The 22646-nt window shown below is 36.9% G+C and overlaps 1 protein-coding gene across 5 annotated transcripts in view; it reads right to left on the reverse strand.

Moving 5' to 3' along the window:
• The window catches only part of LOC126470503 (Bardet-Biedl syndrome 2 protein homolog), a 178643-nt gene extending 156431 nt beyond the window's left edge, over positions 1-22212 (reverse strand). For 4 of the 5 annotated variants that reach the window (XR_007586222.1, XM_050098391.1, XM_050098387.1 and 1 more), the window contains exons 1-2: positions 22122-22212; positions 435-543 (exon numbers count right to left, since the gene is read on the reverse strand). The gene's annotated coding sequence lies outside the window, so the exon portion shown is untranslated. The remainder of the gene's footprint in view (positions 1-434; positions 544-22121) is intronic. The other variant, XM_050098389.1, reaches the window with a different exon arrangement.
• Positions 22213-22646: the final 434 nt, after the last annotated feature.

Here is a 22646-nt window from a genome sequence, read left to right on the forward strand (position 1 = left end):
TCATGGCGTTTACCTGAAGTGATTTAGAAAAATCGTGAAAATTCAAAATCATTGTGAACAGAAGGAAATTTCAGCCATGTTCATTCAGAATATGAGCCCACGGCCTCAACCACAGCTACACCTGGCTTGATAACAGGTGGAGAATTGTAACAAAATCATTGTACATGGTTTACTGCATGACCTTTCTAAATTATAAGGTTACAAATCAGAAACACACTTTCAGACAAACTTACAAATGGAATGTAAGCGAACTTTCACTATGATACACATAATCTGGCACCTGCTTATCAAACATACAACCAAAATGTTGGCAAATCCCAAATTGATAACATGCAGCAATCAGAATACTTTCTGAAGCGTATAACTGCACACTTACTTATCTATAACTATCAATGAAACAACGATGTATTAACAGCATTTAAATATAAACTCACATAAATAAGATAGCGGATGACCATCACCACTCTTTATGCTTCACAACTGGAATGGAACACAGTGGTGGTATAAACGGTCTCCATAATCACGAAGACCACCAAATTAAATCTGAAATGTGAAAGACGTGTGGAATTTAACATTTCTGCACTGAGGGAAATACTGCAACAATTCCAATAAAAAATTTACAAATTACGATTACCCAAATATTTATGCTCTCTCTCTCTCTCTCTCTCTCTCTCTCTCTCTCTCTCTCTCTCTCTCTCTCTCTCTCTCTCTACAGGGCCATTCCATATCAAATCACAAACTGAAAAACACTTATATCACATTTCTCCAATCTGCTGAGAACCTAGTTTTGGTCTTAAAATATTCCTAGGGTTATAAGCGTTCTAATAAAATCAAAATATTAATGGGTTTTCTGTGAATGGATACACAAATAAATCAGAAACCAAATAACTTTTTACTGTGATGAAAAAACAAGTCATTCTAAGTAAGTTCAGTCATATCTGACACCCACTGCCTCAGATGCAGAGGTCTCAAATTAGCATATTTAAATATCAATTATTCTAGACAGACAAATTAATCTTAAGTGTGAAAAATTTATTTCATTTTATTAACTAACTGATTTTTGAATGAATGTAATGTGTCACATTTATCCGTGCAGCTAACCACCAGCTCACAGCGATAAAGCATTCTCTGTGATTGCAGTAGCATGATTGAAACTTGTAAATAAATGAAAACATTGCAACATCACTGTCATCAGTTGATGAACATAACTGGCAAGCAACAATCAGTCCATTTGACCTCAGTTGCTCCTTGTCTTTCTGTGAGACAAGTCATATTTGTTTGTGGTGCAGCCATTTATCATTCCGTTTATAACATAGTGCATTTTTAATCAAAGTAGTGCTCATCAGAGGGTAGAATGTCAGATCTCTTAATCGGGCAGTTAGGTTAGAAAATTTAAAAAGGGAAATGGACAGGTTAAAATTAGATATAGTGGGAATTAGTGAAGTTCGGTGGTAGGATGAACAAGACTTCTGGTCAGGTGACTACAGGGATATAAATACAAAATCAAATAGGAGTAACGCAGCAGTTGGTTCAATGATGAATAAAAAAATAGGAACACGGATAAGCTACTATGAACAGCATAGTGAATGCATTATTGTAGCCAAGATAGACACAAAGCCCACACCTACCACAGTAGTACAAGTTTATATGCCAACTAGCTCTGCAGATGATGAAGAGATTGAAGAAATGTATGATGTGATAAAAGAAATTATTCAGATAGTTAAGGGAGGTGAAAATTTAATAGTCATGGGGAACTGGAATTCAACAGTAGGAAAAGGAAGACAAGGAAAAGTAGTAGGTCAATATGGACTGAGGGTAAGGAATGAAAGAGGAAGCCAGCTGGTAGAATTCTGCACAAAGCATAACCTAGTCACAGCTAACACTTAGTTTAAGAATCATTAAAGAAGGTTGTATATGTGGAAGAGGCCTGGAGACACTGGAAGGTTTCAGACAGATTATATAATGGTAAGACAGAGATTTAGGAACCAGATTTTAAATTGTAAAACATTTCCAGGGGCAGATGTGGACTCTGACCACAATTTACTGGTAATGAACTGCAGATTAAAACTGAAGAAACTGCAAAAAGGTGGGAATTTATGGAGATGGGGCCTGGATAAACTGAAAGAACCAGAGGCTGTACAGAGTTTCATAGAGAGCATTGGGGAACGATTGACAGGAACAGGAAAAAGAAATGCAGTAGGAGAAGAATGGGTAGCTTTGATAGATGAAATAGTGAAGGCAGCAGAGGATCAAGTAGGTAAAACGGTGAGGGCTAGTAGAAATCCTTAGTTAACAAGAGATATTGAATTTAATCGATGAAAGGAGAAAATATAAAAATGCAGTAAATGAAGCAGGTGAAAAGGAATACAAACGTCTCAAAAATGAGATCGACAGGAAGCGCAAAATGGCTAAGCAGGCATGGCTAGAGGACAAATGCAAGGATGTGGAGGCATAGGGATAAGATAGATACTGCTTCCAGGAAAATTAAAGACATCCTTGGAGAAAAGAGAACCACTTGCATGAATATCAAGAGCTCAGATGGAAAACCAGTCCTATGCAAAGAAGGAAAAGCAGAAAAGTGGAACGAGTATATAGAGGGTCTGCACAAGCGATGTACTTGATGGCAATATTGTGGAAACTGAAGAAGACACAGATGAAGATGCAAGTCAAAATAAGGTGCCGGGAGTAGACACCAGAACTCCTCACAGCCTCAGGAGAGCCAGCCGTGACAAAACTCTACCATCTGGTGAGCAAGATGTATGAGACAGGTGAAATACCCTCAGACTTCAAGAAGAATATAATAATTCCAATCCCAAAGAAAGCAGGTTTTGACAGGTGTGAAAGTTACTGAACTATCAGTTTAATATGTCACGGCTGAAAAATACTAACCCAAATTCAGTACCGACAAATGGAAAAACTGGTAGGAGCCAACCTCGGGGAAGATCAGTTTGGATTCCGTAGAAATGTTGGAACACGTGAGGCAATACTGACCCTACGACTTATTTCAGAAGATGGATTAAGAAAAGGCAAACCTAAGTTCCTAGCATTTGTAGACTTAGAGAAAGCTTTTGACAATGTTGACTGGGATACTCTCCTTCAAATTCTGAAGGTGGTAGGGGTAAAATACAGGGAGTGAAAGGCTATTTACAATTTGTACAGAAACCAGATGGCAATTATAAGAGTCAAGGGACATCAAAGGGGAGCTTTGGTTGAGAAGGGTGTGAGACAGGGTTGTATCCTATCCCCGATCCGGTGTTATTCAATCTGTATCTTGATCAACCAGTAAAGTAAACAAAAGAAAAATTTGGAGTAGGAATTAAAATCCACAGAGAAGAAATAAAAACTTTGAGGTTTGCCAATGACATTGTAATTCTGTCAGAGACAGCAAAGGACCTGAAAGAGCAGCTGAACGGAATGGACAGTGTCTTGAAAGGAAGATATAAGATGAACATCAACCAGAGTAAAATGAGGGTAATGGAATGTAGTCAAATTAAATCAGGTGATGCTGTGAGAATTACATTAGGAAATGAGACATTTATAGTAGACATGTTTTGCTATTTGGGGAGCTAAATAAATAACTGATGATGATTGAAGTAGAGAGGATATAAAATGTAGACTGGCTATGGCAAGGAAAGTGTTTCTGAAGAAAAGAAATTTGTTAACATTGAGTGTAGATTTAAGTGTCAGGAAGTCATTTCTGAAAGTATTTGTATGGAGTGTAGCCATGTATGGAAGTGAAACATGGATGATAAATAGTTTAGACAAGAAGATAATAGAAGGTTTCGAAATGTGGAGCTACAGAAGAATGCTGAAGACTAGATGGGTAGGTCATGTGACTAATGACGAGGTACTGAACAAAACTGGGGAGAAGAGGAATTTATGGTGCAGCTTGATTAGAAGAAGGGATTGATAGGTAGGACACGTTCTGAGGCATCACGGGATCACCAATTTAGTACTGGAGGGAAGCATGCAGGGTAAAAATCGTAGAGGGAGACCAAGAGATGAAAACAGTAAGCAGATTCAGAAGGATGTGGGTTGCAGTAGTTACTCAGATGAAGAAGCTTGCACAGGTTAGAACAGCATGGAGAGTTGCAAAGAACCAGTCTCTGGACTGAAGATACAAGAACACAGTGTTCATTTACTTACAATGGAAAATATGAGTTCATGTAGTGTCAGACAATTACTTACAACACCACGTCATTTGATGACCTACACCTCAGCAAAAATTCTTCAAAAATTTTTAGAACTAAGTGAAGACGAACAAGATTTGGTCATGTTATGGTCCAATACAAATTTCCCAGATGACCAAGAAAGAACTATAAGTGGACATCACAGATATTATTACTTAAATGGTTTTTGAAAGCCATCAAAGAACATGTTGCGATTCTTTCAAAATACATGAGCAGAAAGTTAAAACATCTTTGAGGTCTGTAAGTTTGGCTTTGTCTAAATCATTAAGTGAGAGGACAATTTATGTCAAACAAAGAAAAAGCTTTGTACAACATGTCGTAAGATTTGTGAACAAAAAACTGAAATCAGTGATGGAAATGAAAGTGCTGCCAGTGACCCGGAGGTGACAGTTCATGAGTCAGTGCTAAAAAGTGAAAATAATAAGGACAAATATACAAATTAAGTTGATTTGGGGTGCTCTCCCTTAAAACTCTAAATCACAGCAATGTCTCGTATGGCAAACAGATGCCAGAAAAAGGGAAGCATGCTTTGGAAGAAAATCTGTACAAGACACTGGATTGCAGCATTGAAATTTCTGACTGTAGGGTGGATAAAATGGATGATGAAATTGTTAAGAAAGATTTTGATGCCATGATATTGTTAATGAAAGAAAAAGTAGCTGGTGTAAGGAAATCTGAAATAATTCAAGTTTTAACTATAGCTCCTGCCTCTTGGTCAAAAGAAAAAATATCAAAATTCAATGTTAGTGTGTATGCAGCTCGACAGGCACGGACACTGAAAATAGAGATGGGTATTTTACCAATTCCTAAGCCAAACTGAGGTAAAATGATGATTGATAAAGCTGTGAAGTTTGTCACTGATTACCGAAATGATTAATACACATAAATGTTACCAGGAGCAAAGAACAAAGGACAAAGTTAGCATTCAGAAGAATCTGCCTGTGCAAAAAAGGTCCTTTGCAACCTTAAGGAATGATATTATTGTTTTAAATGGGTAAACCCAAACATTAACACTGGTTTTCTAAATTTTGTTCACAAAGACAAAGTGGTGTATTTTAGCAGGCACTCATTCAGCATGTGTCTGTAGTATCCACCAAAGTGTAAAACTGATTTTGGATGCAGAACAAATTCAATAAAGATATAAACAATTTTTAAAATTTCTTGCATGTGACTTGGAAAACTACGACTGTAAGCTTAATCACTGCGATAGTTGTCCCAGTGATGACAAATATTTAGAATTTTTGAAAGAAATATTATCTTCTAAAGATGCTGATGATGAAATTGAGTACAGCCAGTCGATTAACACAGACCATTGGACTGAACTAGTAAAGCAATCTGCAACTGTTGAGGAATACACTGATTTGTTGGTGACAAAATTACAGGCACTTAAACACACTCATTTATATCTAACTGTCAGGCAAGTCCCTGAAAAATTTGAAAGAAAATCTAACCCCTGAAAAAGCAATTCTGTTAATGGTCTTTGTTGAAAACTACAGTTTTGCAATTCAGAACAAAATATAAGTTAGCACTGGACAAGAAGCAGCTGTTCAATCCATCCTGTTTGTGTTTATGTGATAAATAAGGAAAATAAATTGATAATACCAAACCATTGCTTTGTAAGTGATGATATGGATCATGATGTAGTATATGTAAATGCTGTTCCAAAAGAAATGGTTAAGTGGTTGGCTGTACACTACCCACAAGTCAAGAAACTGCATTATTTCACTGATTGATGTGCTGCTCAATATAAATATACAAAAAGCTTTAAAAACTTGTGTCAATACAAAAATGGTTTTTCCATTGCCACTGAACATTCCTTTTTTGCTGCTAGCCATGGTAAATCTGTGTGATAGGCTGGGACGAAATGTAAAACGTGTACAGAGAAAAGTTAGTCTTCAACTAGAGGCTGATGTACAAATAACAACTGGATCAGGTGTTTACAGTTTCTGCAAGGCTAACACTGACAATTTTCTTTTTTTTCATTTCTTAGAGAAAATCAATGTAGATTTCCTGTGGAAGAAACTTGAGAAGAGATTTTTGACAACCTGCAAAATTAATGCTACCAGGAATTTTCACAATTACAAACAATTTTCCTGTTGTCCATTACAAATAAGAAAAGTAACTTGTTCTGAAAGGTCTTCCTTGATTTTCTCATTCAATGAAAATGCTCCGCAATGGACACGTACCCGTCCTCAACAAAACTCTTTTGTGGAAACTGTATATGATGACAGGTGGTACTTTGCCTTCATCAAGAATGTATGTGATGGAGGAGGAGATGCTGAACCACTTTTTCTCCATTCATCTGGACCATCAGTGTCATTCATTTGGCCTGAGTAGGAAGACTATTATTTTGTGCCTTTGGAAAACGTTTTATGTACTTTGGATGCACCTGAATCAAGCACACTTAGAAGGAATGGATTACTTTCATGAAAATGATATGAAGTTAACAGAATCTAATTTCTCACAATGGATTCAAAACAAAGACACTATTGAAACTATCAATTGAGAACTCCAAGGATCTTCACTGCTGAACATGTATGTTTTAAATCTTAACATTTGTCTGTGTAGAATAATTGTCATTTAAATATGCTCATTTGATACCCCTAAATAAAGTTAACATTAGTACTGAGAAATATTTCAACTAAAACTACAACTTTTGGATCTGTGCTTTTATTATTTTAGCAAAACGTGAGATGTACTAAACATGATGTGCTTTAAAAGACCTACTGAAAAATGTTACAAATATTTTAAGACATAAATTAAAATCCTATGTCTGTCACAACCCATGCCTTTTTTTTGTTTTTAATCACATCATATTTGAGCTTCAATAAAAAAAACTGGCCTGATAACAGCTCCACCTAAAAGTATTTTGAATATTTAAGAAATCATTGTTTGGGCCATAACAATCTGATTTTCAATGTCACCATAAATCAAGGCCGAGTTACTAAATTCTTTTACTGATATCTGGAAAAATATGATAGTGATTTTTTGAAAATTAGCAAAGTTCTGGGTTTTTTTCCTAAAGTAATGCAATCCAAATAAAAAGCTTCAGACACAGAGTAAGCTTTTCGAATGCTTAACCACATTTTCCTTAAAAAAGTATATGAAATATAAGGAAAAAATTTTACACTGGTTAATACCTGAAAAAAAAAAAAAAAAAAAAAAAAAAAATCTAAGGCAGTTGCTGTCAGGCCTGGATGAAGTTAGTAGGAATGGCCCGTTTTTCATTATAGTTAAGAGGTTTTTGATTTCAAATGTGTGTGTCCATTCACAACAATATCATTAATATTTTTATATTATTAGAAAGCCTACAACCTTGGGAATCATTTAAAATCAAAACTAGATTCCCAGTAGATTGGAGAAATGTGATATAAGTGTTTTTCAACATGCCTATAATTTTTTCTAGAAAGTTTAAAGTGACGTACATTAATATTTTTTTGTAGTTTTCTTTATAACTTTACTGCTTAAATAAATGCATTCTTGTTAATCATATGCCTCTCTCAACTTCTGAAAAAAAATCCAAATTAAAAGCTTCATATATACCTGGGTTATGAGTATTTCTGTAGATAAGTATCACTTTGCATGGATATGCCTGCAGATCCCAATATCAGGACATCACTACATTGAAAATTCAATAAAGAATAAAGTTTTAGGCCAAAAAGAATTTCCAGAACTTCTTATGTTACAAGTATAAGCAAATATACAAAGTTTCATAAAAATCAGAGATGTCAGGTGCGTGACCTGAGTGATCGGATGTGGAATTACCCTACATCCATATTTGAAATTGAGCACTATCTCAAATTGGGCTGCAATGGTCTAGTGGTTGAAGAACTTGACCCCAGCCTTGGGGAACCCGGGTTCAAACATGGGTATGCACAGCGATTTCTGCTCTTCTTTTCCCTCCAGAATGGCCCCAGGACCACTCTGTCTACTGTCAAATTGAGTATTGGGGATCTTTCCAGAGGGTAAAATGCAGTTCAGGCAAGAGACTAGCTACCCATCCCCTCCTAATGCTGTGGTGGATAGAAGGGCTGAACTGTACCTGCACTCTGAACTATAATCTGAGCATGGACTTGCATCACATGCTAGCTCAGATGCAACAATGATGGAGGCTGGGTTGTAGCAGCTTTGATGAACGAATAATATCAGCCTTTCCAATAATGATTTGGGGAAATCATAAAAAATACACACTAAGATGACACAATGTGAATTTTTGTACTGGTTTCTCCTGAGTATTATCTACTGGACCAACTCACTCAGTTTATTTTCTAATTTTTATGCTTCTTTTAACATTACATACTTCTGACACCAATTCTTTTACACATTTCCAAAAGCTCAGTAATAGTGCACAAATGCAATGCAGTATTACTCATTTCATAGACTTCAATGATGTACTATGACAGCTCAAGCTCTCTTTAATTTAGGATGATACATTTTCTTCCATGTCTCACTTCTTGTTTTGATTATACACAAGTTTTTAAACTATGAGCTTATCATTTTTCACTTTTAAAAGAGAGCTAAATGACAGTATTCTTTCCCTATGTTCTTTCTGTAGTTGGAGTGCTGGAACTCGTCTCATTCACCTTAACTGCAGGGGCTTTCTCAAGAATTTCATAAACCAATTTATGGTGGTGATGTAGCAGTTGGATTATTTTGTTTCAGGTATAGTTCTGTATAAATAATTAGGATGAAAGGAATGGAAAGTAAACAGGATGGGAAACAGGTAGGGAGAAAATAATCAATTCCAGCTGCAGAGGACATTGAAGCAGTGTAATGGTGAGAGTTGAAAATTTGTGCCAAAGTGGGACTCGAAATCGGATGCTCTGCAACAACCACTGCCTATTAACCCCTACCCGCAGATTTCTGATTACTGTAGTATTGGTTATGCATCCACACTTAAACTTTTTCATCAAACATCTGTTGCACCCACAGAATTCTAGATATGAGTGGTATCTGTTGTATCGGACATATCCAACAGATGAGCCACCACTGACATTGATAAGTATAGTTCCCTTTCCGACAGAATGGCTACTTGCTATATCAGAATATCACAAACATATGGTGATGCTTAGTTTGTCACATTGAACTATTCACCTTACCATCTTTTAGCAAAGAGTTATGTATGATCTATGTGGAACACAGAACTCCAGTACTTATCATTACAGGAAAAACACCAGCATCAGTGCTATTAATCAATTTTAAACAGATAAATATAGCAAAAGGGGCTACTTGTAGCAAAGACAAATTCAAGTTGTTATTTATTAAATATAAGAAAGTACACTGTTTGTAATACTGCATCAAAACTCTTGGCCTGATTTATGTGTCAATCTTATTTCTCTGTCAATTCTGTCCCCATTCACTTGGATCTCAGTTGCACGGCACAAGTGGGCCAAATGAAATATTTGTTTCCAAAATCCAAACTGTGAGAATTTTAGTCTAACTATAGAATGAATTAACTCCTTTATTTTCATTTCTTTGTCCCTACTTCCCCCTACTTTTTTGTGGTTTCTGTACTGTACTTCTAGGAAACTTCACTTTTTCTGTAACTGCACTTTATAAGCCTTCGTTACAAGGTAGGTTATATTTCTACTCCATTTACTGTTATTCTGGTACTGTCATTCTACAAGTAGTGAACTAGCTATTACACCACCAGAGTGAATAAAATGGATGCAAATATATAGCATTACAAAGAGTAGTAAGCCATAAAGCATCACAAAGGATGGTTCCAAACTGGTAAGGTTTACCGATTACAAACATACTAGTTAGTTAGTTAGTTTGTTTCATGTTCTACAGATAATACAGGATATCAAAATGTATAATAAAGGTCATTTTTCTCTCTACTGTTGTAGTTCTTAAATTGTGATGGATTGTTTATGACAAACTTCATTAGTAAAAATATGTAGAAGTGATGGCGCAGTTAAAATGCCTATCTCCTTGAAGAGGTACATACACGATATTTGGGCGTGACCACCACACATTACTCTTACTGCTTGCTTTTGTGCAATCGATACTTTCTTTGTAAGTGATGAGTTGCCCCAGAATATTTTCCCATGTAACACTGAGTGTAAATTAGCAAAATATGTCAGGAGGCTGATATATCTGTTTCCAAGATCAGCAATTAGCTGAAGAGCAAAAGTAGTTGAACTTAAGTAGTTGAACTTAATTGTTTGAGAAGCTTAGTAATATGCTTGGTCCAGTTCAAGTTTTCATCAATGCGTACACCCAAAAATTTGGGGCATTCTACCCTACTTACTGGTTCCTGTTAATGTGCTACATCAGTTGTTGGTATGACTATTTTTTATACAAAACTGAATGTAGTGTTGTTTTTTTATTTATTTAAGGGAGATAGGGAGAGTCCATTTTTAGAGAATCACTTAATAATTCATTGGAAAATATCATTTTCTAATTCTTCTGTTGCTTTCTCTCAAGTGGGATTTACAACAACACTAGTATCACCTTCAAAAAGTACCAATTTTGCTTGTTGAATGTTAAGTGGAAAGTCATTCACATATATGAGGAATTTGAGTGGACCCAAAACTGTACCCTGTGAGACTCCCTTTGTGAATTTTATCCCAGTCACTAAAATTTTCAAGCTTTCTGATACTGTCTGAATTATTGAGCACAACCTTTCACTTTCTGTTTGTCAAGTACGATTCAGATCAGCTGTGTGAAAAGCCACTAATTCCATGAAACTTGAGTGTCATTCTCAGTCAAGCAATCTTTCTGGAAACCAAACTGTGGTATGCTAAGTAAGTTGTTTCTGTTTAAGTGTGCAACTACTATTGAGTACATTACTTTTCCAAATATTTTGTGAAAAGACATCCGCAAATAAATTGCACAATAATTGTTTAAGACTGTCTTGTCACCTTTCTTATGAAGTGGTTTCATAATTGCACATTGCAACCTGTCTGGAAAAATTCCCTAGGCCAAAGATCAACTGCCTATATCACTCATGACATTGCTTATTAAGTTGGAACAACTTTTCAGAATTGTGTCAAAAAATCCATCAACCCCCCACAAGTTTTTGTTTTTTAGAATTTTTAGAATTATATTAAGTTCAGTGAAGGATGTTGGTGCTACTTCTAGTTGCTTAAGGTTTTGTGGAATGACATTTTTAATACATTCTCTTGCTTCTTCAATTGAACCATTTCATCCTCTATTTACTGCTACATTTAGAAAATGATTGTTAAAAGTACTTGCAGCTCGTGAATTATCAGTCAAAACACTGTCATTTAGTTTAATTGTCATAGAATCTCATAAACTGACTGGTTATCCTGTCTCCCAGTTGACAATGTCCTGTATAGTTTTAATCTTACTATCTGCATTATTTGTTCCTGTCATGACATGCATACTTCTGGATATTTTAATGGCTTTCCTTAAAACACTACAGTATTTTTGTAGTATGCAAGTAATGTCAGATCTTGACTTACTCATATTGAGTATAAAAAGCTTTCATATGGGACACTGTTGTTCTTAACCTACACATGTGATCATCCAATGATGTTGAAGGAAAGTTATAAAACTGGAATGCTTGCTTGTATTGTTAACGTAATTTTCCATTGATATGATACAAATTTGACCATTATTAGGATGTAGTTAACTGTACTACATTATTAATCTACTAGTTACAATAATAAAGGGGCAAAATTAATGATGTTTTTTGTTGATAAAAATGTGGGGAGTTTTTACTGATCGATATCAGTTGCACATGTTTAAACTTTGTTTAAACTGTGCTTTATTTGAACAGTTTAAACAGAGTTTGAAAGACTTTTTGATAGGCAACACCTTATATTCTGTAGATTCATATCTTAACAGCAACTGTTAGACTAGCTGAAGTAAAAATGTCTGTTAGATTTCAGTTTCACTTGGTCACAACAGCCAAGATTACGTATTTTGTGTATGATACATATATGAAATGAGCATAACTATGTTTCATTCTGACAGTGTATTAATTCCATAAATATTAGCAGTTCCAGTTTACTGTAATATATTTATATATTTTGACAATCTTGTGACAAAAGAGCACAGAAGTGAGTATTATATTCAAATGTTCTTTTTTTATGCTATACTTTATGACTTGTTTCACACCCACAAGAATAATCTCATCTTTGGGTCTATGGAATGCAAACAGACTCTAATCCGATCTCTCATTAATCTTAGAGTGACCAGTTTTATTTGGTGTGATGTTTCTTCTTCGCTACTTAAGAGTGATTTGCTCCGTTCTTTGTATCTGACTTGTAGCTAATGTGTCAGGGCGATTGTCCGCACTAACTGTAAAAAAGTATCAAAATTTCATTCTCTCATCCACGAGTGTTATTTTGGATACCTCATCGAACCAATTTCCTATAGGACAAGCATGGTGATTTTTCAGTTACATCCCAAACTCACAACGGAGTGCTGCACTGGAACTGTGGACTGCTCCATCAAACAAAGGTTGCTTGGACCATTTTAGCAACAGAGTGATCTCAGTGTGTATCACTGTGTAGTGAATGATATGAAATAGGCCAGTGACTCCACAGACAATAAAAAGCAGGTTTCCCTGGTACATGACAGCATTCATGTGACCTGATTCTGATTTCCACACAATTTAACAACATGACAACTCCCCAGTCCATACCCTTGTGCTTCTGGACCAGGAACAGTGCAACTGAATCCATTTCTCCCATTATGTGGAGCACAGCCTGCTAAGTAATACAACAAGAATTTCAGTTTTTCTCACATGGCATGCATGATCAATGGGATCCTGTATGCTGACACCCTTGGACCACATAACCTAGCACCATATGAAAACGTTTTCCACAATGTGTTGTCATCACGATATTCACCATCAAAGTTACCTCCATTTCAAGTGGAATATCTACAGACATGATTTGCTATTGCAGAGATATTTTCACTGGTCATGATCCAGTAAACAGTTCGTCAAAGTTTTCTGTCTTATCATGGAGTGTTGGTGACAATGCATTCCCATAGCTATGTGATTGTATCTCCTCCAGCCACGGGCAAATTTGACATAGCTAAGGCTGCTTCATGACAATGTTTGTCCATATCACCTAAGCAACAGACATGGTGGGTGGTTTATTACGAGAAGTTGGATGGCAGAATGCTGTTCCAGTTCTGGAGGCATCTACATGAGTTAATTGGTTCAGCACTAACACTGTGGACTATATGGTAAAATAAATTGCTTGCACACATTGAAGTTTACAAGATTTCTTTTGAAGGCGGTACACGAGAGCACAGGTTACTTGTAGTTTATCAGATTTTTGCACTCACAGAACTGTAGCATTACTACAATGGAGGCAGTGACAGTTACAGTGACAGCAGCCATTCACCTCTCCAACATAGCAATAGGTGGTCAAAGAGTGCCAAGCACACACAGAGGGACATGACAGAGCCACAGCAAGTGAACAATGGCTGTTCACAGGAGTCCCATACATCAGCTGTTTCTAGTAAATGAGCCCACAGCTGGCAATAATCAGAGTTCTACCTACATCTGAGAGAGAGAGGACATAGTGATACTGGTTCCACATATATTTTCACAATAGTGCTAACAAGTGCTCTGCATATTGCTCCCACCCAAATTCCAGATGCAACCTCCACTAGGTGCTACGAGTTGCAGCACATTTCAGGAGCACCTACATTCAAAATGATTGAGCCCCACTAGCATAGCTTGGATCTTCCAGGACAGTTGCAGGTTATATGTTCTCGACACAAATGTGAATAACTATTCCCTTGTGGACACATGCAGGGAAGTGAACATGATTACAAATGCATAAAAGCAATTTTTGATATTCTGTGACCGTGTCTAATTGCCACAATTGCCAGCGGAGCAGATGGCGTTAGTTACCGCACAGACAGGCCTTGTCTCCTATGACTGCAATGATCTGTTGCCATGGTGACTGATGGTGTTGGACACAGGCTTCCATCCACAGTGTATTGCACATAAATGTAACAAAATGAGGAGGAACCACACAAGCAGACACTGTGGTAGGTATAAGACAACAGGATTCATGGAATGTATATTACAATTTATTCTGTTCATACAGGAAATAAAATACATTGTACAAAGTAAACAACATATGATGCAAATGCTCAAAATTGTTCTCTTAAAAAAAATGGCTCTGAGCACAATTGGGACTTAACATCTGAGGTCATTAGTCCCCTAGAACTTACAACTACTTAAACCTAACTAACCTAAGGACATTACACACATCCATGCCCGAGGCAGGATTCGAACCTGCAATGGTAGCGGTCACGCGGTTCCAGACTGAAGCGCCTAGAACCGCTCAGTCACACCGGCCAGCTGTTCTCTTCACTTTTTTACGTTAGTTTATCAGATTTCAAGGGTTCAAGCAGACACAACTCAGATTATAGCTGAGCAGGCCTACAACTGGTTCAATCCAAACAGTTTCAATCTTAATGTCACAAATACTCACATTATGCAATTTTTGAAGGAAAAAAAAAAAAAAATGGCCATACACTAAATGAAAGATGGTGTGTAAAATTCCTTGGAGCCAGCTGGGCAATGATTAAAATACAGTCAACACACAGATAAACTGGATAGGCTAAGTTCAGAATGTTTTACGCTTTACAAGCATCTATCACTGCACTGAACTAAAGGAAAGAATGTTGACTTCCGCATATTTTTACTTCCTGCTATCCCAGGAAATTATCTTCTAAGGCAGTGAACCCAAAGTGAGTGAATGATTATCCAACAGAAAGGAGCACTAAAAATATTGTGTAAAGTAGATAACTGCTCATTCTGCAGAGGACTTTTTAAGGGTTTTGGAATTCTTACATTCACATGTGAGTAAATTTACTCCCTGATGATTTTTGTTGCCAACAACAGTTTTAGCTGAACTGCTATCTACACAATCACAACAGAAGACAGGCACGTAGTTTGCAGGTAGACTTTCAGAGAGGGGTTATGTACTCTGAGATAAAGGCATTCAACAAGCTCTAAAAAAACATAAATAAAGAAACTGGCAGCCTTTTATAAATTGTACCAAAAACTGAAGAACTATGCCATTAGCCACCCCACCTACAGATTATTTTAATATCTATAATTGTGGACTGAAAAGATCTGTCAGCTACACAGCAGGAAGTAGTGTTTGTTGTACAGCTGAATAACAAGTAGTAAAGCATCGCGAAAGGACTGTTTACAGATCCAGGTACCTATTTTCTTTGAGAAATATCATTGTAATTAAGTACATATTAAGCTGCCAATCAGAGATATGCAGCAGCTATTTAATATAACATAGGGAGCAGCAGTTTTCCTTCTAATGACGGCATACCAGGCTAAATTTAGTGAGCATAAGGACAAATAGAGTTAAGCATTATACTGATAGTTTATTGTTGAAACCATGTAGAATTAAAGGCTTGTTTGTATTTCACTAAAGTATACCTTAACTCATTCCTTATCCCTAAAGGTTCTCATTCGTGAAATCTGTAGAACACCATGATTAACTGAATGAATGAATGAATGAATGAAACACTTATGAACCCTGCATCCGACGTGGAAAGATGTTTTTGTCATTGGGAAGTATACCATCAATGAAGTAAGTGAAAACGAATGTCTTGTTTTTATGGCTGGGAGGAAATAACACTGAACTCCTGAAATGAAAAGACTAGTGTTGTCAGTTTCTTCACCTCAAGGAAGACAAACATTCTCTTAGCGGTGCATGATACTTTCCTAGCTTCCTTCTGCTGCTATTGTAACTGGAAATTGGCATCTCAAATATTTGAAGCAGTTTATCTGCTGAGCACATATGGAGCATGGGTTGCAGTTCACTGGGTAATTTCAGTAAGTAAGGACTTCAAGTGTTTTGATCAATTTCAAAGTTTCTAGCGCCTCTGGGATTATACAAATTTTGACAAATGCTATACCACAGAATGTAGGCTTTCAATGACCACTATTCACACAGCTGTAGCAAATTTTTATATGGAAACATTTGAAGAAGAAGCCCTTCAGACAAAAATAAAAAGCCCTCACGTTGGTAACAGTTTATGTGGTTGATATTTTCATTACATGGCCTCATGGAGAAGAGGAACTCTTGTAATTCTAAATTTTCTGAATAATGTTAATCCCAATTTTTGGATGTACAGGTGCTTAGAAAACCTAATGGAACTTAAGGACATAAGGTCTACAGAAAGGTAAACACACAGATAGATACCTTCACAGAAATTCCAATTACCACCCCAAGCAGAAAAGAGGAGTCATAAAAACCTTGGTGGACTGGGCTGGAAGAATCTGTGAACCACAGTACTTGGAGGGCATGCTCAATCATTTAAGAACTACCTTCAGAAAAAACATCTATTCTGACAAAGAGATAAATATGGCACAACACCCTAAAAGGTCCAAAGCTTCTAATGAGAAGGAAAATTTTGCCTCCATTTATAAAAACTGTCACAGATCGCATCAGCAGAGTACTCAGCAAACATGGAGTTGATGCAGTGTTGAAACCAAAAGAAAGGTGTGCGAATATTTGTACACTGCAAAGGACTTATGCTTGCCACTTGCACAACAGGAGTATATCAAATACCTGGTGCTACTGGTCAAATGTAAATATGAGCTACAAAAATAAGCACTGACCTCACTTTCAGGAACACAAGATGCATTGTTGCCTGTGCAATACAGATAAATCGGGAATGGCAGATCATGAGCTGGGACCAAGGAACCACAACATCCATTTTTCTGACACTATGGTTTTATCAAGATCTACTCATTAATATGGCCACAGAAAACCAAATGCATAAAAACAACTTTAACAGAAAAGGAGGAGGATTCAAATTAGACAAGTTGTGGGCCTTAGTGCTAAATAACAAACAGCACCAACTCTTCCCCACCACAAACTCCATAGCATATGTCAACATGACTCCGTGATCTCGGGCACCAGTCGACCTCACAAACTGAATGTTGTGTGGATACATATAAACAGTTTGGCTTCTTGAGCTTGCTTGAGGCTGTAACTGCTTTCTGAAATGTTAAAGCCTCTGATGATGTCTCCACCAGTAGAAGACGAAATGTTAGGCAGAAAATTATGCATTGGACCACAGCCCTATGCCCAAAAAATAATTATCATAAACAAAAAGACAAATTCTGCAGACAACTTAGAACCATCTGTGCATATAAATTTGATAATGCAGAGGTTAGTATTGTTGATTGTTAGCGCATGGCTTGCAGTCCTTTAAAGTAACCGCATATATGAAGAAAACACTCATGTGGGAGTCAATGGAGGCGTCTGATCCCACCCGTCGGCTTTGACCGTGACGTAAGGGTGTTGTGCTGTGTGACGTCATGATGGCACGGATTTTAGTTTATGATTGTTGTGTTTGTAGATGTTGTCTTGTTGCTGTTGGTGGTGTCCTCTGATGGTGTGTGTATGGCCCGTGTGTTATGTGGTGTATTGGGTTCATTTGGGTGCCGGTGCCTGAAGTGTGCATTTATCAGTTGTGACTGTTATAGAAGAACGGAAATTAGTTTCAGTGAGTTAAGAATTAAGTTTCCATTGTGGTGTCATTTGATGTTACTGGTTTGTTGTTTGTCGTGTGTTAAGTCGTTTAATTCAATTTGTGTCTTGTTTTGTTAGGTATGGATATGACTTCTAAGTTTAATAGTACGCGTCTGAAGGCTGAAATGGGGGACGACATGTTGTCCTTCATTAAGTTTCCTCAACTTTTTGGGCTTGTGGCGGAGATAGTGAAAAGCGGTATATGCAAGCAGAATATGCGAGTGGTTTCTTTTTTTTTATTTTTTTTTAAATTTTATGTGTGTGTGCGTGTGTGTGATTGGGGTGGCTGACCTAGTGTGTAGAGCCGAAACTTTTTTGTGGTAAGTAGTCTTTTTTTGGGGGGGTTTATTGTTTGCATGTTATGATGTTCAGTGGGGTTTTTATGTGTTGTTGGGTCAGTGTTATTTACTGCATATGTTGGTGGTTGATGGTTTGGTATCGGCACTTGTGGTTGATATATGTATCTTAGGGGAAGTACTCGATTTCAATTTTTTTGGTATCGTCAGTTGTATTTGAGCTATATAGGTCATGAGAAGTGACCGATTCCAATGTGACATCATCATCATCATCATCATCATCATCATCATCATCTACGAGTGTTTTGGTATCGTGAGCTGCTGTTGTCCTATATAGGTCATGGGAAGTGACCGATTCTAATTTGTCGTTGTGGCTATGTGTTTTGATATCGTGGGCTGCTGTTGACCTATATAGGTCAAGGGAAGTGTCCGATTCCCAATTTTTGTTGTTTGAGGTGTTGGCTTTGTGGTACTGACAGTTGCCGTGTGATTATAATTTTTGGTTTTTATTTGGTGGTATGGACAATTGTGGTTGAGCTATGTAGGTGAAGGGAAGTGACTGATTCCTGTCGATATTGTAAGTGTAGCGGTATTTGGGAATTTTGTAGCACTTTTATGTCGTCATTTTGTATGGTTTGGGATCATGGTGTGTGTCTGTATGTGTTTATATTTAGTTTGTCCCAACCCAAAAACCTCCAACTTCTCGTGCTGGTCTTGTTAGTCTGATTATGTTTTTGGAGGGACATGTGTTTGTTGGTTTTATATGTATTTCCGTGTTTGTTGTGTTTATGTAATGACGTCATAGGCGCCATATTGGAGATGTTGAGAATGGTCGTTTCCACCAATTTGGCGACGTCATAAGTCAAAGCAGACGGGTGGAATCGGACGCTTCTGTAATCCCATCATGCGGTTGTTTATCAATAGTTAGATGCTTTTGAGGACAGTATTAACTGCAAAAAGAAGTTATTCAAATAGACAAATATACGCTATTAAATCATCTAAGTTGTTGTGCCACGGAACTCTTCTTTGAACTTTCCCTGTATCAATGTTTTGATCCCACTGCTTGGATCTTTCTAATGCTGTGTTACGTTATTGAGCAGTTTTGCTCTATGATTTCATTGAATCTGCTGTAAACTTAATGACAGACCATTGAGAGCACATGAAATGTAGGGTATTGTCCATCAGTTTAGACCCATAATATAACAGTGTGTGTTAGGTGACATGTTTGCCAGCGTACTTCAAATGGACTGTGTTTAAATAGGAAGATATGAAGTACTTTGTCGCACTGTATAGTTGAACATCAATGTTTCGAATCTGCGTTCAAGTGATGTAAGTGCACAACTGGATTGGTGTGGTGCTATTTGTTAGGTGTTGTGTATTACTTGTATGCTTCATACACTGATAAGCCAAACACAGTAACAAAAGTATATGAGCGGAGCAGTCACACACGAGGGATCGTCCTAGTGAATATATGAGCTGCAAATCGGGAAATCCATTGCGATAAGTGACTTTGACAAAGGGTAGTTTATTATTACACAGAACCTGTGAACGAGTCTGTCAAAAATGGTGAAGCTGGTTGAATGTTCACAAATGCTACTATCATGAGCATCGCTGCAAAGATGTAAAAGGACAGTGAAACTACCACTAGGCACTAAATGGTTGGACGTCCTCAACTCATCACAGAACGTGGGGTTCAGAGGCTTGTCTGCTCCGTAAAGTAGGATAGACGGTGATCTGTGGCATCTCTACCAAAAGAGCACAGTGCTGGTGCACCTGCAAGACTTTCAGAGCACACCATATGTTGTACATTTTTGAATGTCGAGCTCTGCGGCAGATCACCCCTACGTGTACACATGTTGACTCGATGAGATTGTCAATTATGATTGCAATGGGCACAGCACCATCTGGATTTGACTGTCAATCAATGGAAAACATGTTGGCTCTTTGGATGAATCACATTTTTGGTACACTAGGTCAATGGTCATCACGACAAACGCCATCATCAAGGTGAATGGCAGCTCGAAAATTGCAGCGCGCCACGGATGAAGGCTGTTGGGAGCAGTATTACACTATGAGAGGCATCCTCTTGCACTTTTCAGGTATTGTAGAAAAGCTGCAAAAATGTTTCCCTAAAACTGGTGTAGCACCAACAATGAATTATATAGCCAGCACAATGATACTGTGGCCCACTGCAGAGCAATAAGTCAACTACACAACACAAAAATTACAAAATATGAAGTTGGCAGGCCTACATATGGTGCCAGTCTGTTCTAAAGGTATGAATGGACAGGTAAATTGAAGTTTTCTGTATTGCCAGATGGGATTATATCATTTACGTCATAATTGTGCTGAAGTTTGTTCTTTTGCAGGGAGGCTTGTGTAATGTTAGTTTATGAGCTTTTATTAGAGGACACACTTATTTGTGAGATGGTTGAGACTGTGTTGTGCAGGGTAAGCATGTTTTGTAATTATATTTGATTTTAAGTTATGCTGCACATATACTAGGAATCAGATTATGCATTGTGATTAAGAAATTCGTCTATACTACAACATCTCTCTCGTTTTTCTTTCAACTTGAGTATGTTTCCAACCACATCTTTAATCTGTGATGCCACTGTACAGAACCCCTTCTGCACCATTGCCCTTCCCCCTTTTTTTTCCATATTGTTTATCAAGCGTCCTCCGAATGTTGGAATGAACTACTGGTTTTGAGTAATTTGCTGGTTTTAGTAACAAAGCACATCATGGAAAAAAATATTACACAGTTGTTTTAAGGATTTGAAGACTTCTAAATAGATTTCTACACAAGTGCCTAGGATGGACTCCCCGCAATTCTAATAGTGTGCTTCTATGCATAGAATACTTTTTTGTTTTGTGGGAAGAAAATACTATGGAAGTCCCACTTCAGTCTGCTGTTTATACGCAGACCCTTCTGCACTGATTTAGTTAGATATGACATTATCCATTCGTTTGACATTACAATCAATTCCAAAAAACTTAAGTTTACCCACGAGAATACTATGAGTAACACAGTCAAATGCCTTAGATCGATCACAGAAAATACCAACTGGTACTATTTTATTATTCTGTGCTTGTAAAATTTGGTGAGCGAATGTGTCAATGGCGTTATCAGTTGGCCAAACTGTGATTGTTTGACGATATAGTTGGGGTGCTATTCTAGAATACACGATCATATAAAAAAATTTTGGGAAAATGATGTCAGTGGTGAAAGAGACCGTTAGTTACTGACATCTCTACCACCTTTTTTTATAGAGGGATTTACAAAAGTTACATTTCAGTCTCTCTGGAAAATGCTCTGAATTAATGATGCCTTACATATTTCAGAAAGACAGTAGTTATTTTACGGGAACAAGTATTCAGTAGTCTGTTGGAAACCTCATCATATCTAGATGAGGATACACATGAGGATACTGGTGAAGAGAATGTTAAAAGCTTGTTATGCCATTAAGGTTATGTCATTAGAATACAACAGCCGGTGTTTTGTAGTGACATCCTATTCCCATGTATACACAATTCTTAACTATGCGATTCTTTTCTGGCGACGGGGACATTCATTACGGCGATTTGGAACTACACGAATGTTTACGTGGTACGCTGACTGCTAACCGAATTCTGTAGACAAAATGCTATAGTACAGCCAGTTTAACAGTGTGCTAACCATATCATGCACACTTTCTTCAGAAACCTGTTTTTCCCTTAGAATGGCACCAATAACTCTTAAGAAGTTTACTTCTGGGTTTAATATTAACCGTCTATTTTCTTCATTTTTCTTTCGCCTTTAACGCTTATCATCTCTTATTCAAATTCATATTGGCGGTATAGCAATTATTCGTAACACGTAAACGTCGTCACTGCTAATGTAAGGCTACTTCAATGATTTTCTGAAGAAAGTTATTGCCATATTTGGTACTTTACTATATTCCGTGGGCTGAAAATGAAATTGCATCCTGGTGAAATCGGATAAGCAGCTGTCATTATAACAGAATAAAGTTTTGTTTTACATATAAATTAACTATCGTGTTTAAATTAAACTCATTTCTTTCTCTTTAAGGCTTAAAAGTTACACGTCAAAATCACAGATATATTTACGTGTGCTTACTACTTACAGTTCTACACCGTCACATACTCTTGTTTTCTTGCAGCAAAATTTTAACTTAGCGCCCTTCAAAATATCAACAAACTTTGACGGAAACTATTTGGGCAGAGATAATATACATTAATCCACAGATTTTAGCAATACTAGCATTTGAAAACCTCAAATATAGAACCACGAAATTTACATCAGTTTCATCCACGAATATACTTCACAAAAATAGTTAATATTAATACTTTCTATTTCCTATTTTCCCGAGTAATTATGAAACAAAAATATCAGAAAAAGTAAAAAAAAAGAATGTTGTAATAATTTACGACGAATCCCTGTTTATTGTAGCTTGATACAACCCCAGCTCCCAAAATAATTTATGTATTCTTTCACTGTAGGAGTTTTCAGGGATTCACGCTGGCTCCGTAGCAAAACGTAGTTTCTTCTGCTCAAGAACAATTAACATTTATGATATAAGTTTTCAGATGACGAACATTTTGATCGTGTACTGCTCTTTTTCTTTCCTTGTTTGCAGGAAACTGTCAAA

The sequence above is a fragment of the Schistocerca serialis genome, chromosome 3 (assembly GCF_023864345.2).
Source record: "Schistocerca serialis cubense isolate TAMUIC-IGC-003099 chromosome 3, iqSchSeri2.2, whole genome shotgun sequence".
Lineage (NCBI taxonomy): Eukaryota > Metazoa > Arthropoda > Insecta > Orthoptera > Acrididae > Schistocerca > Schistocerca serialis.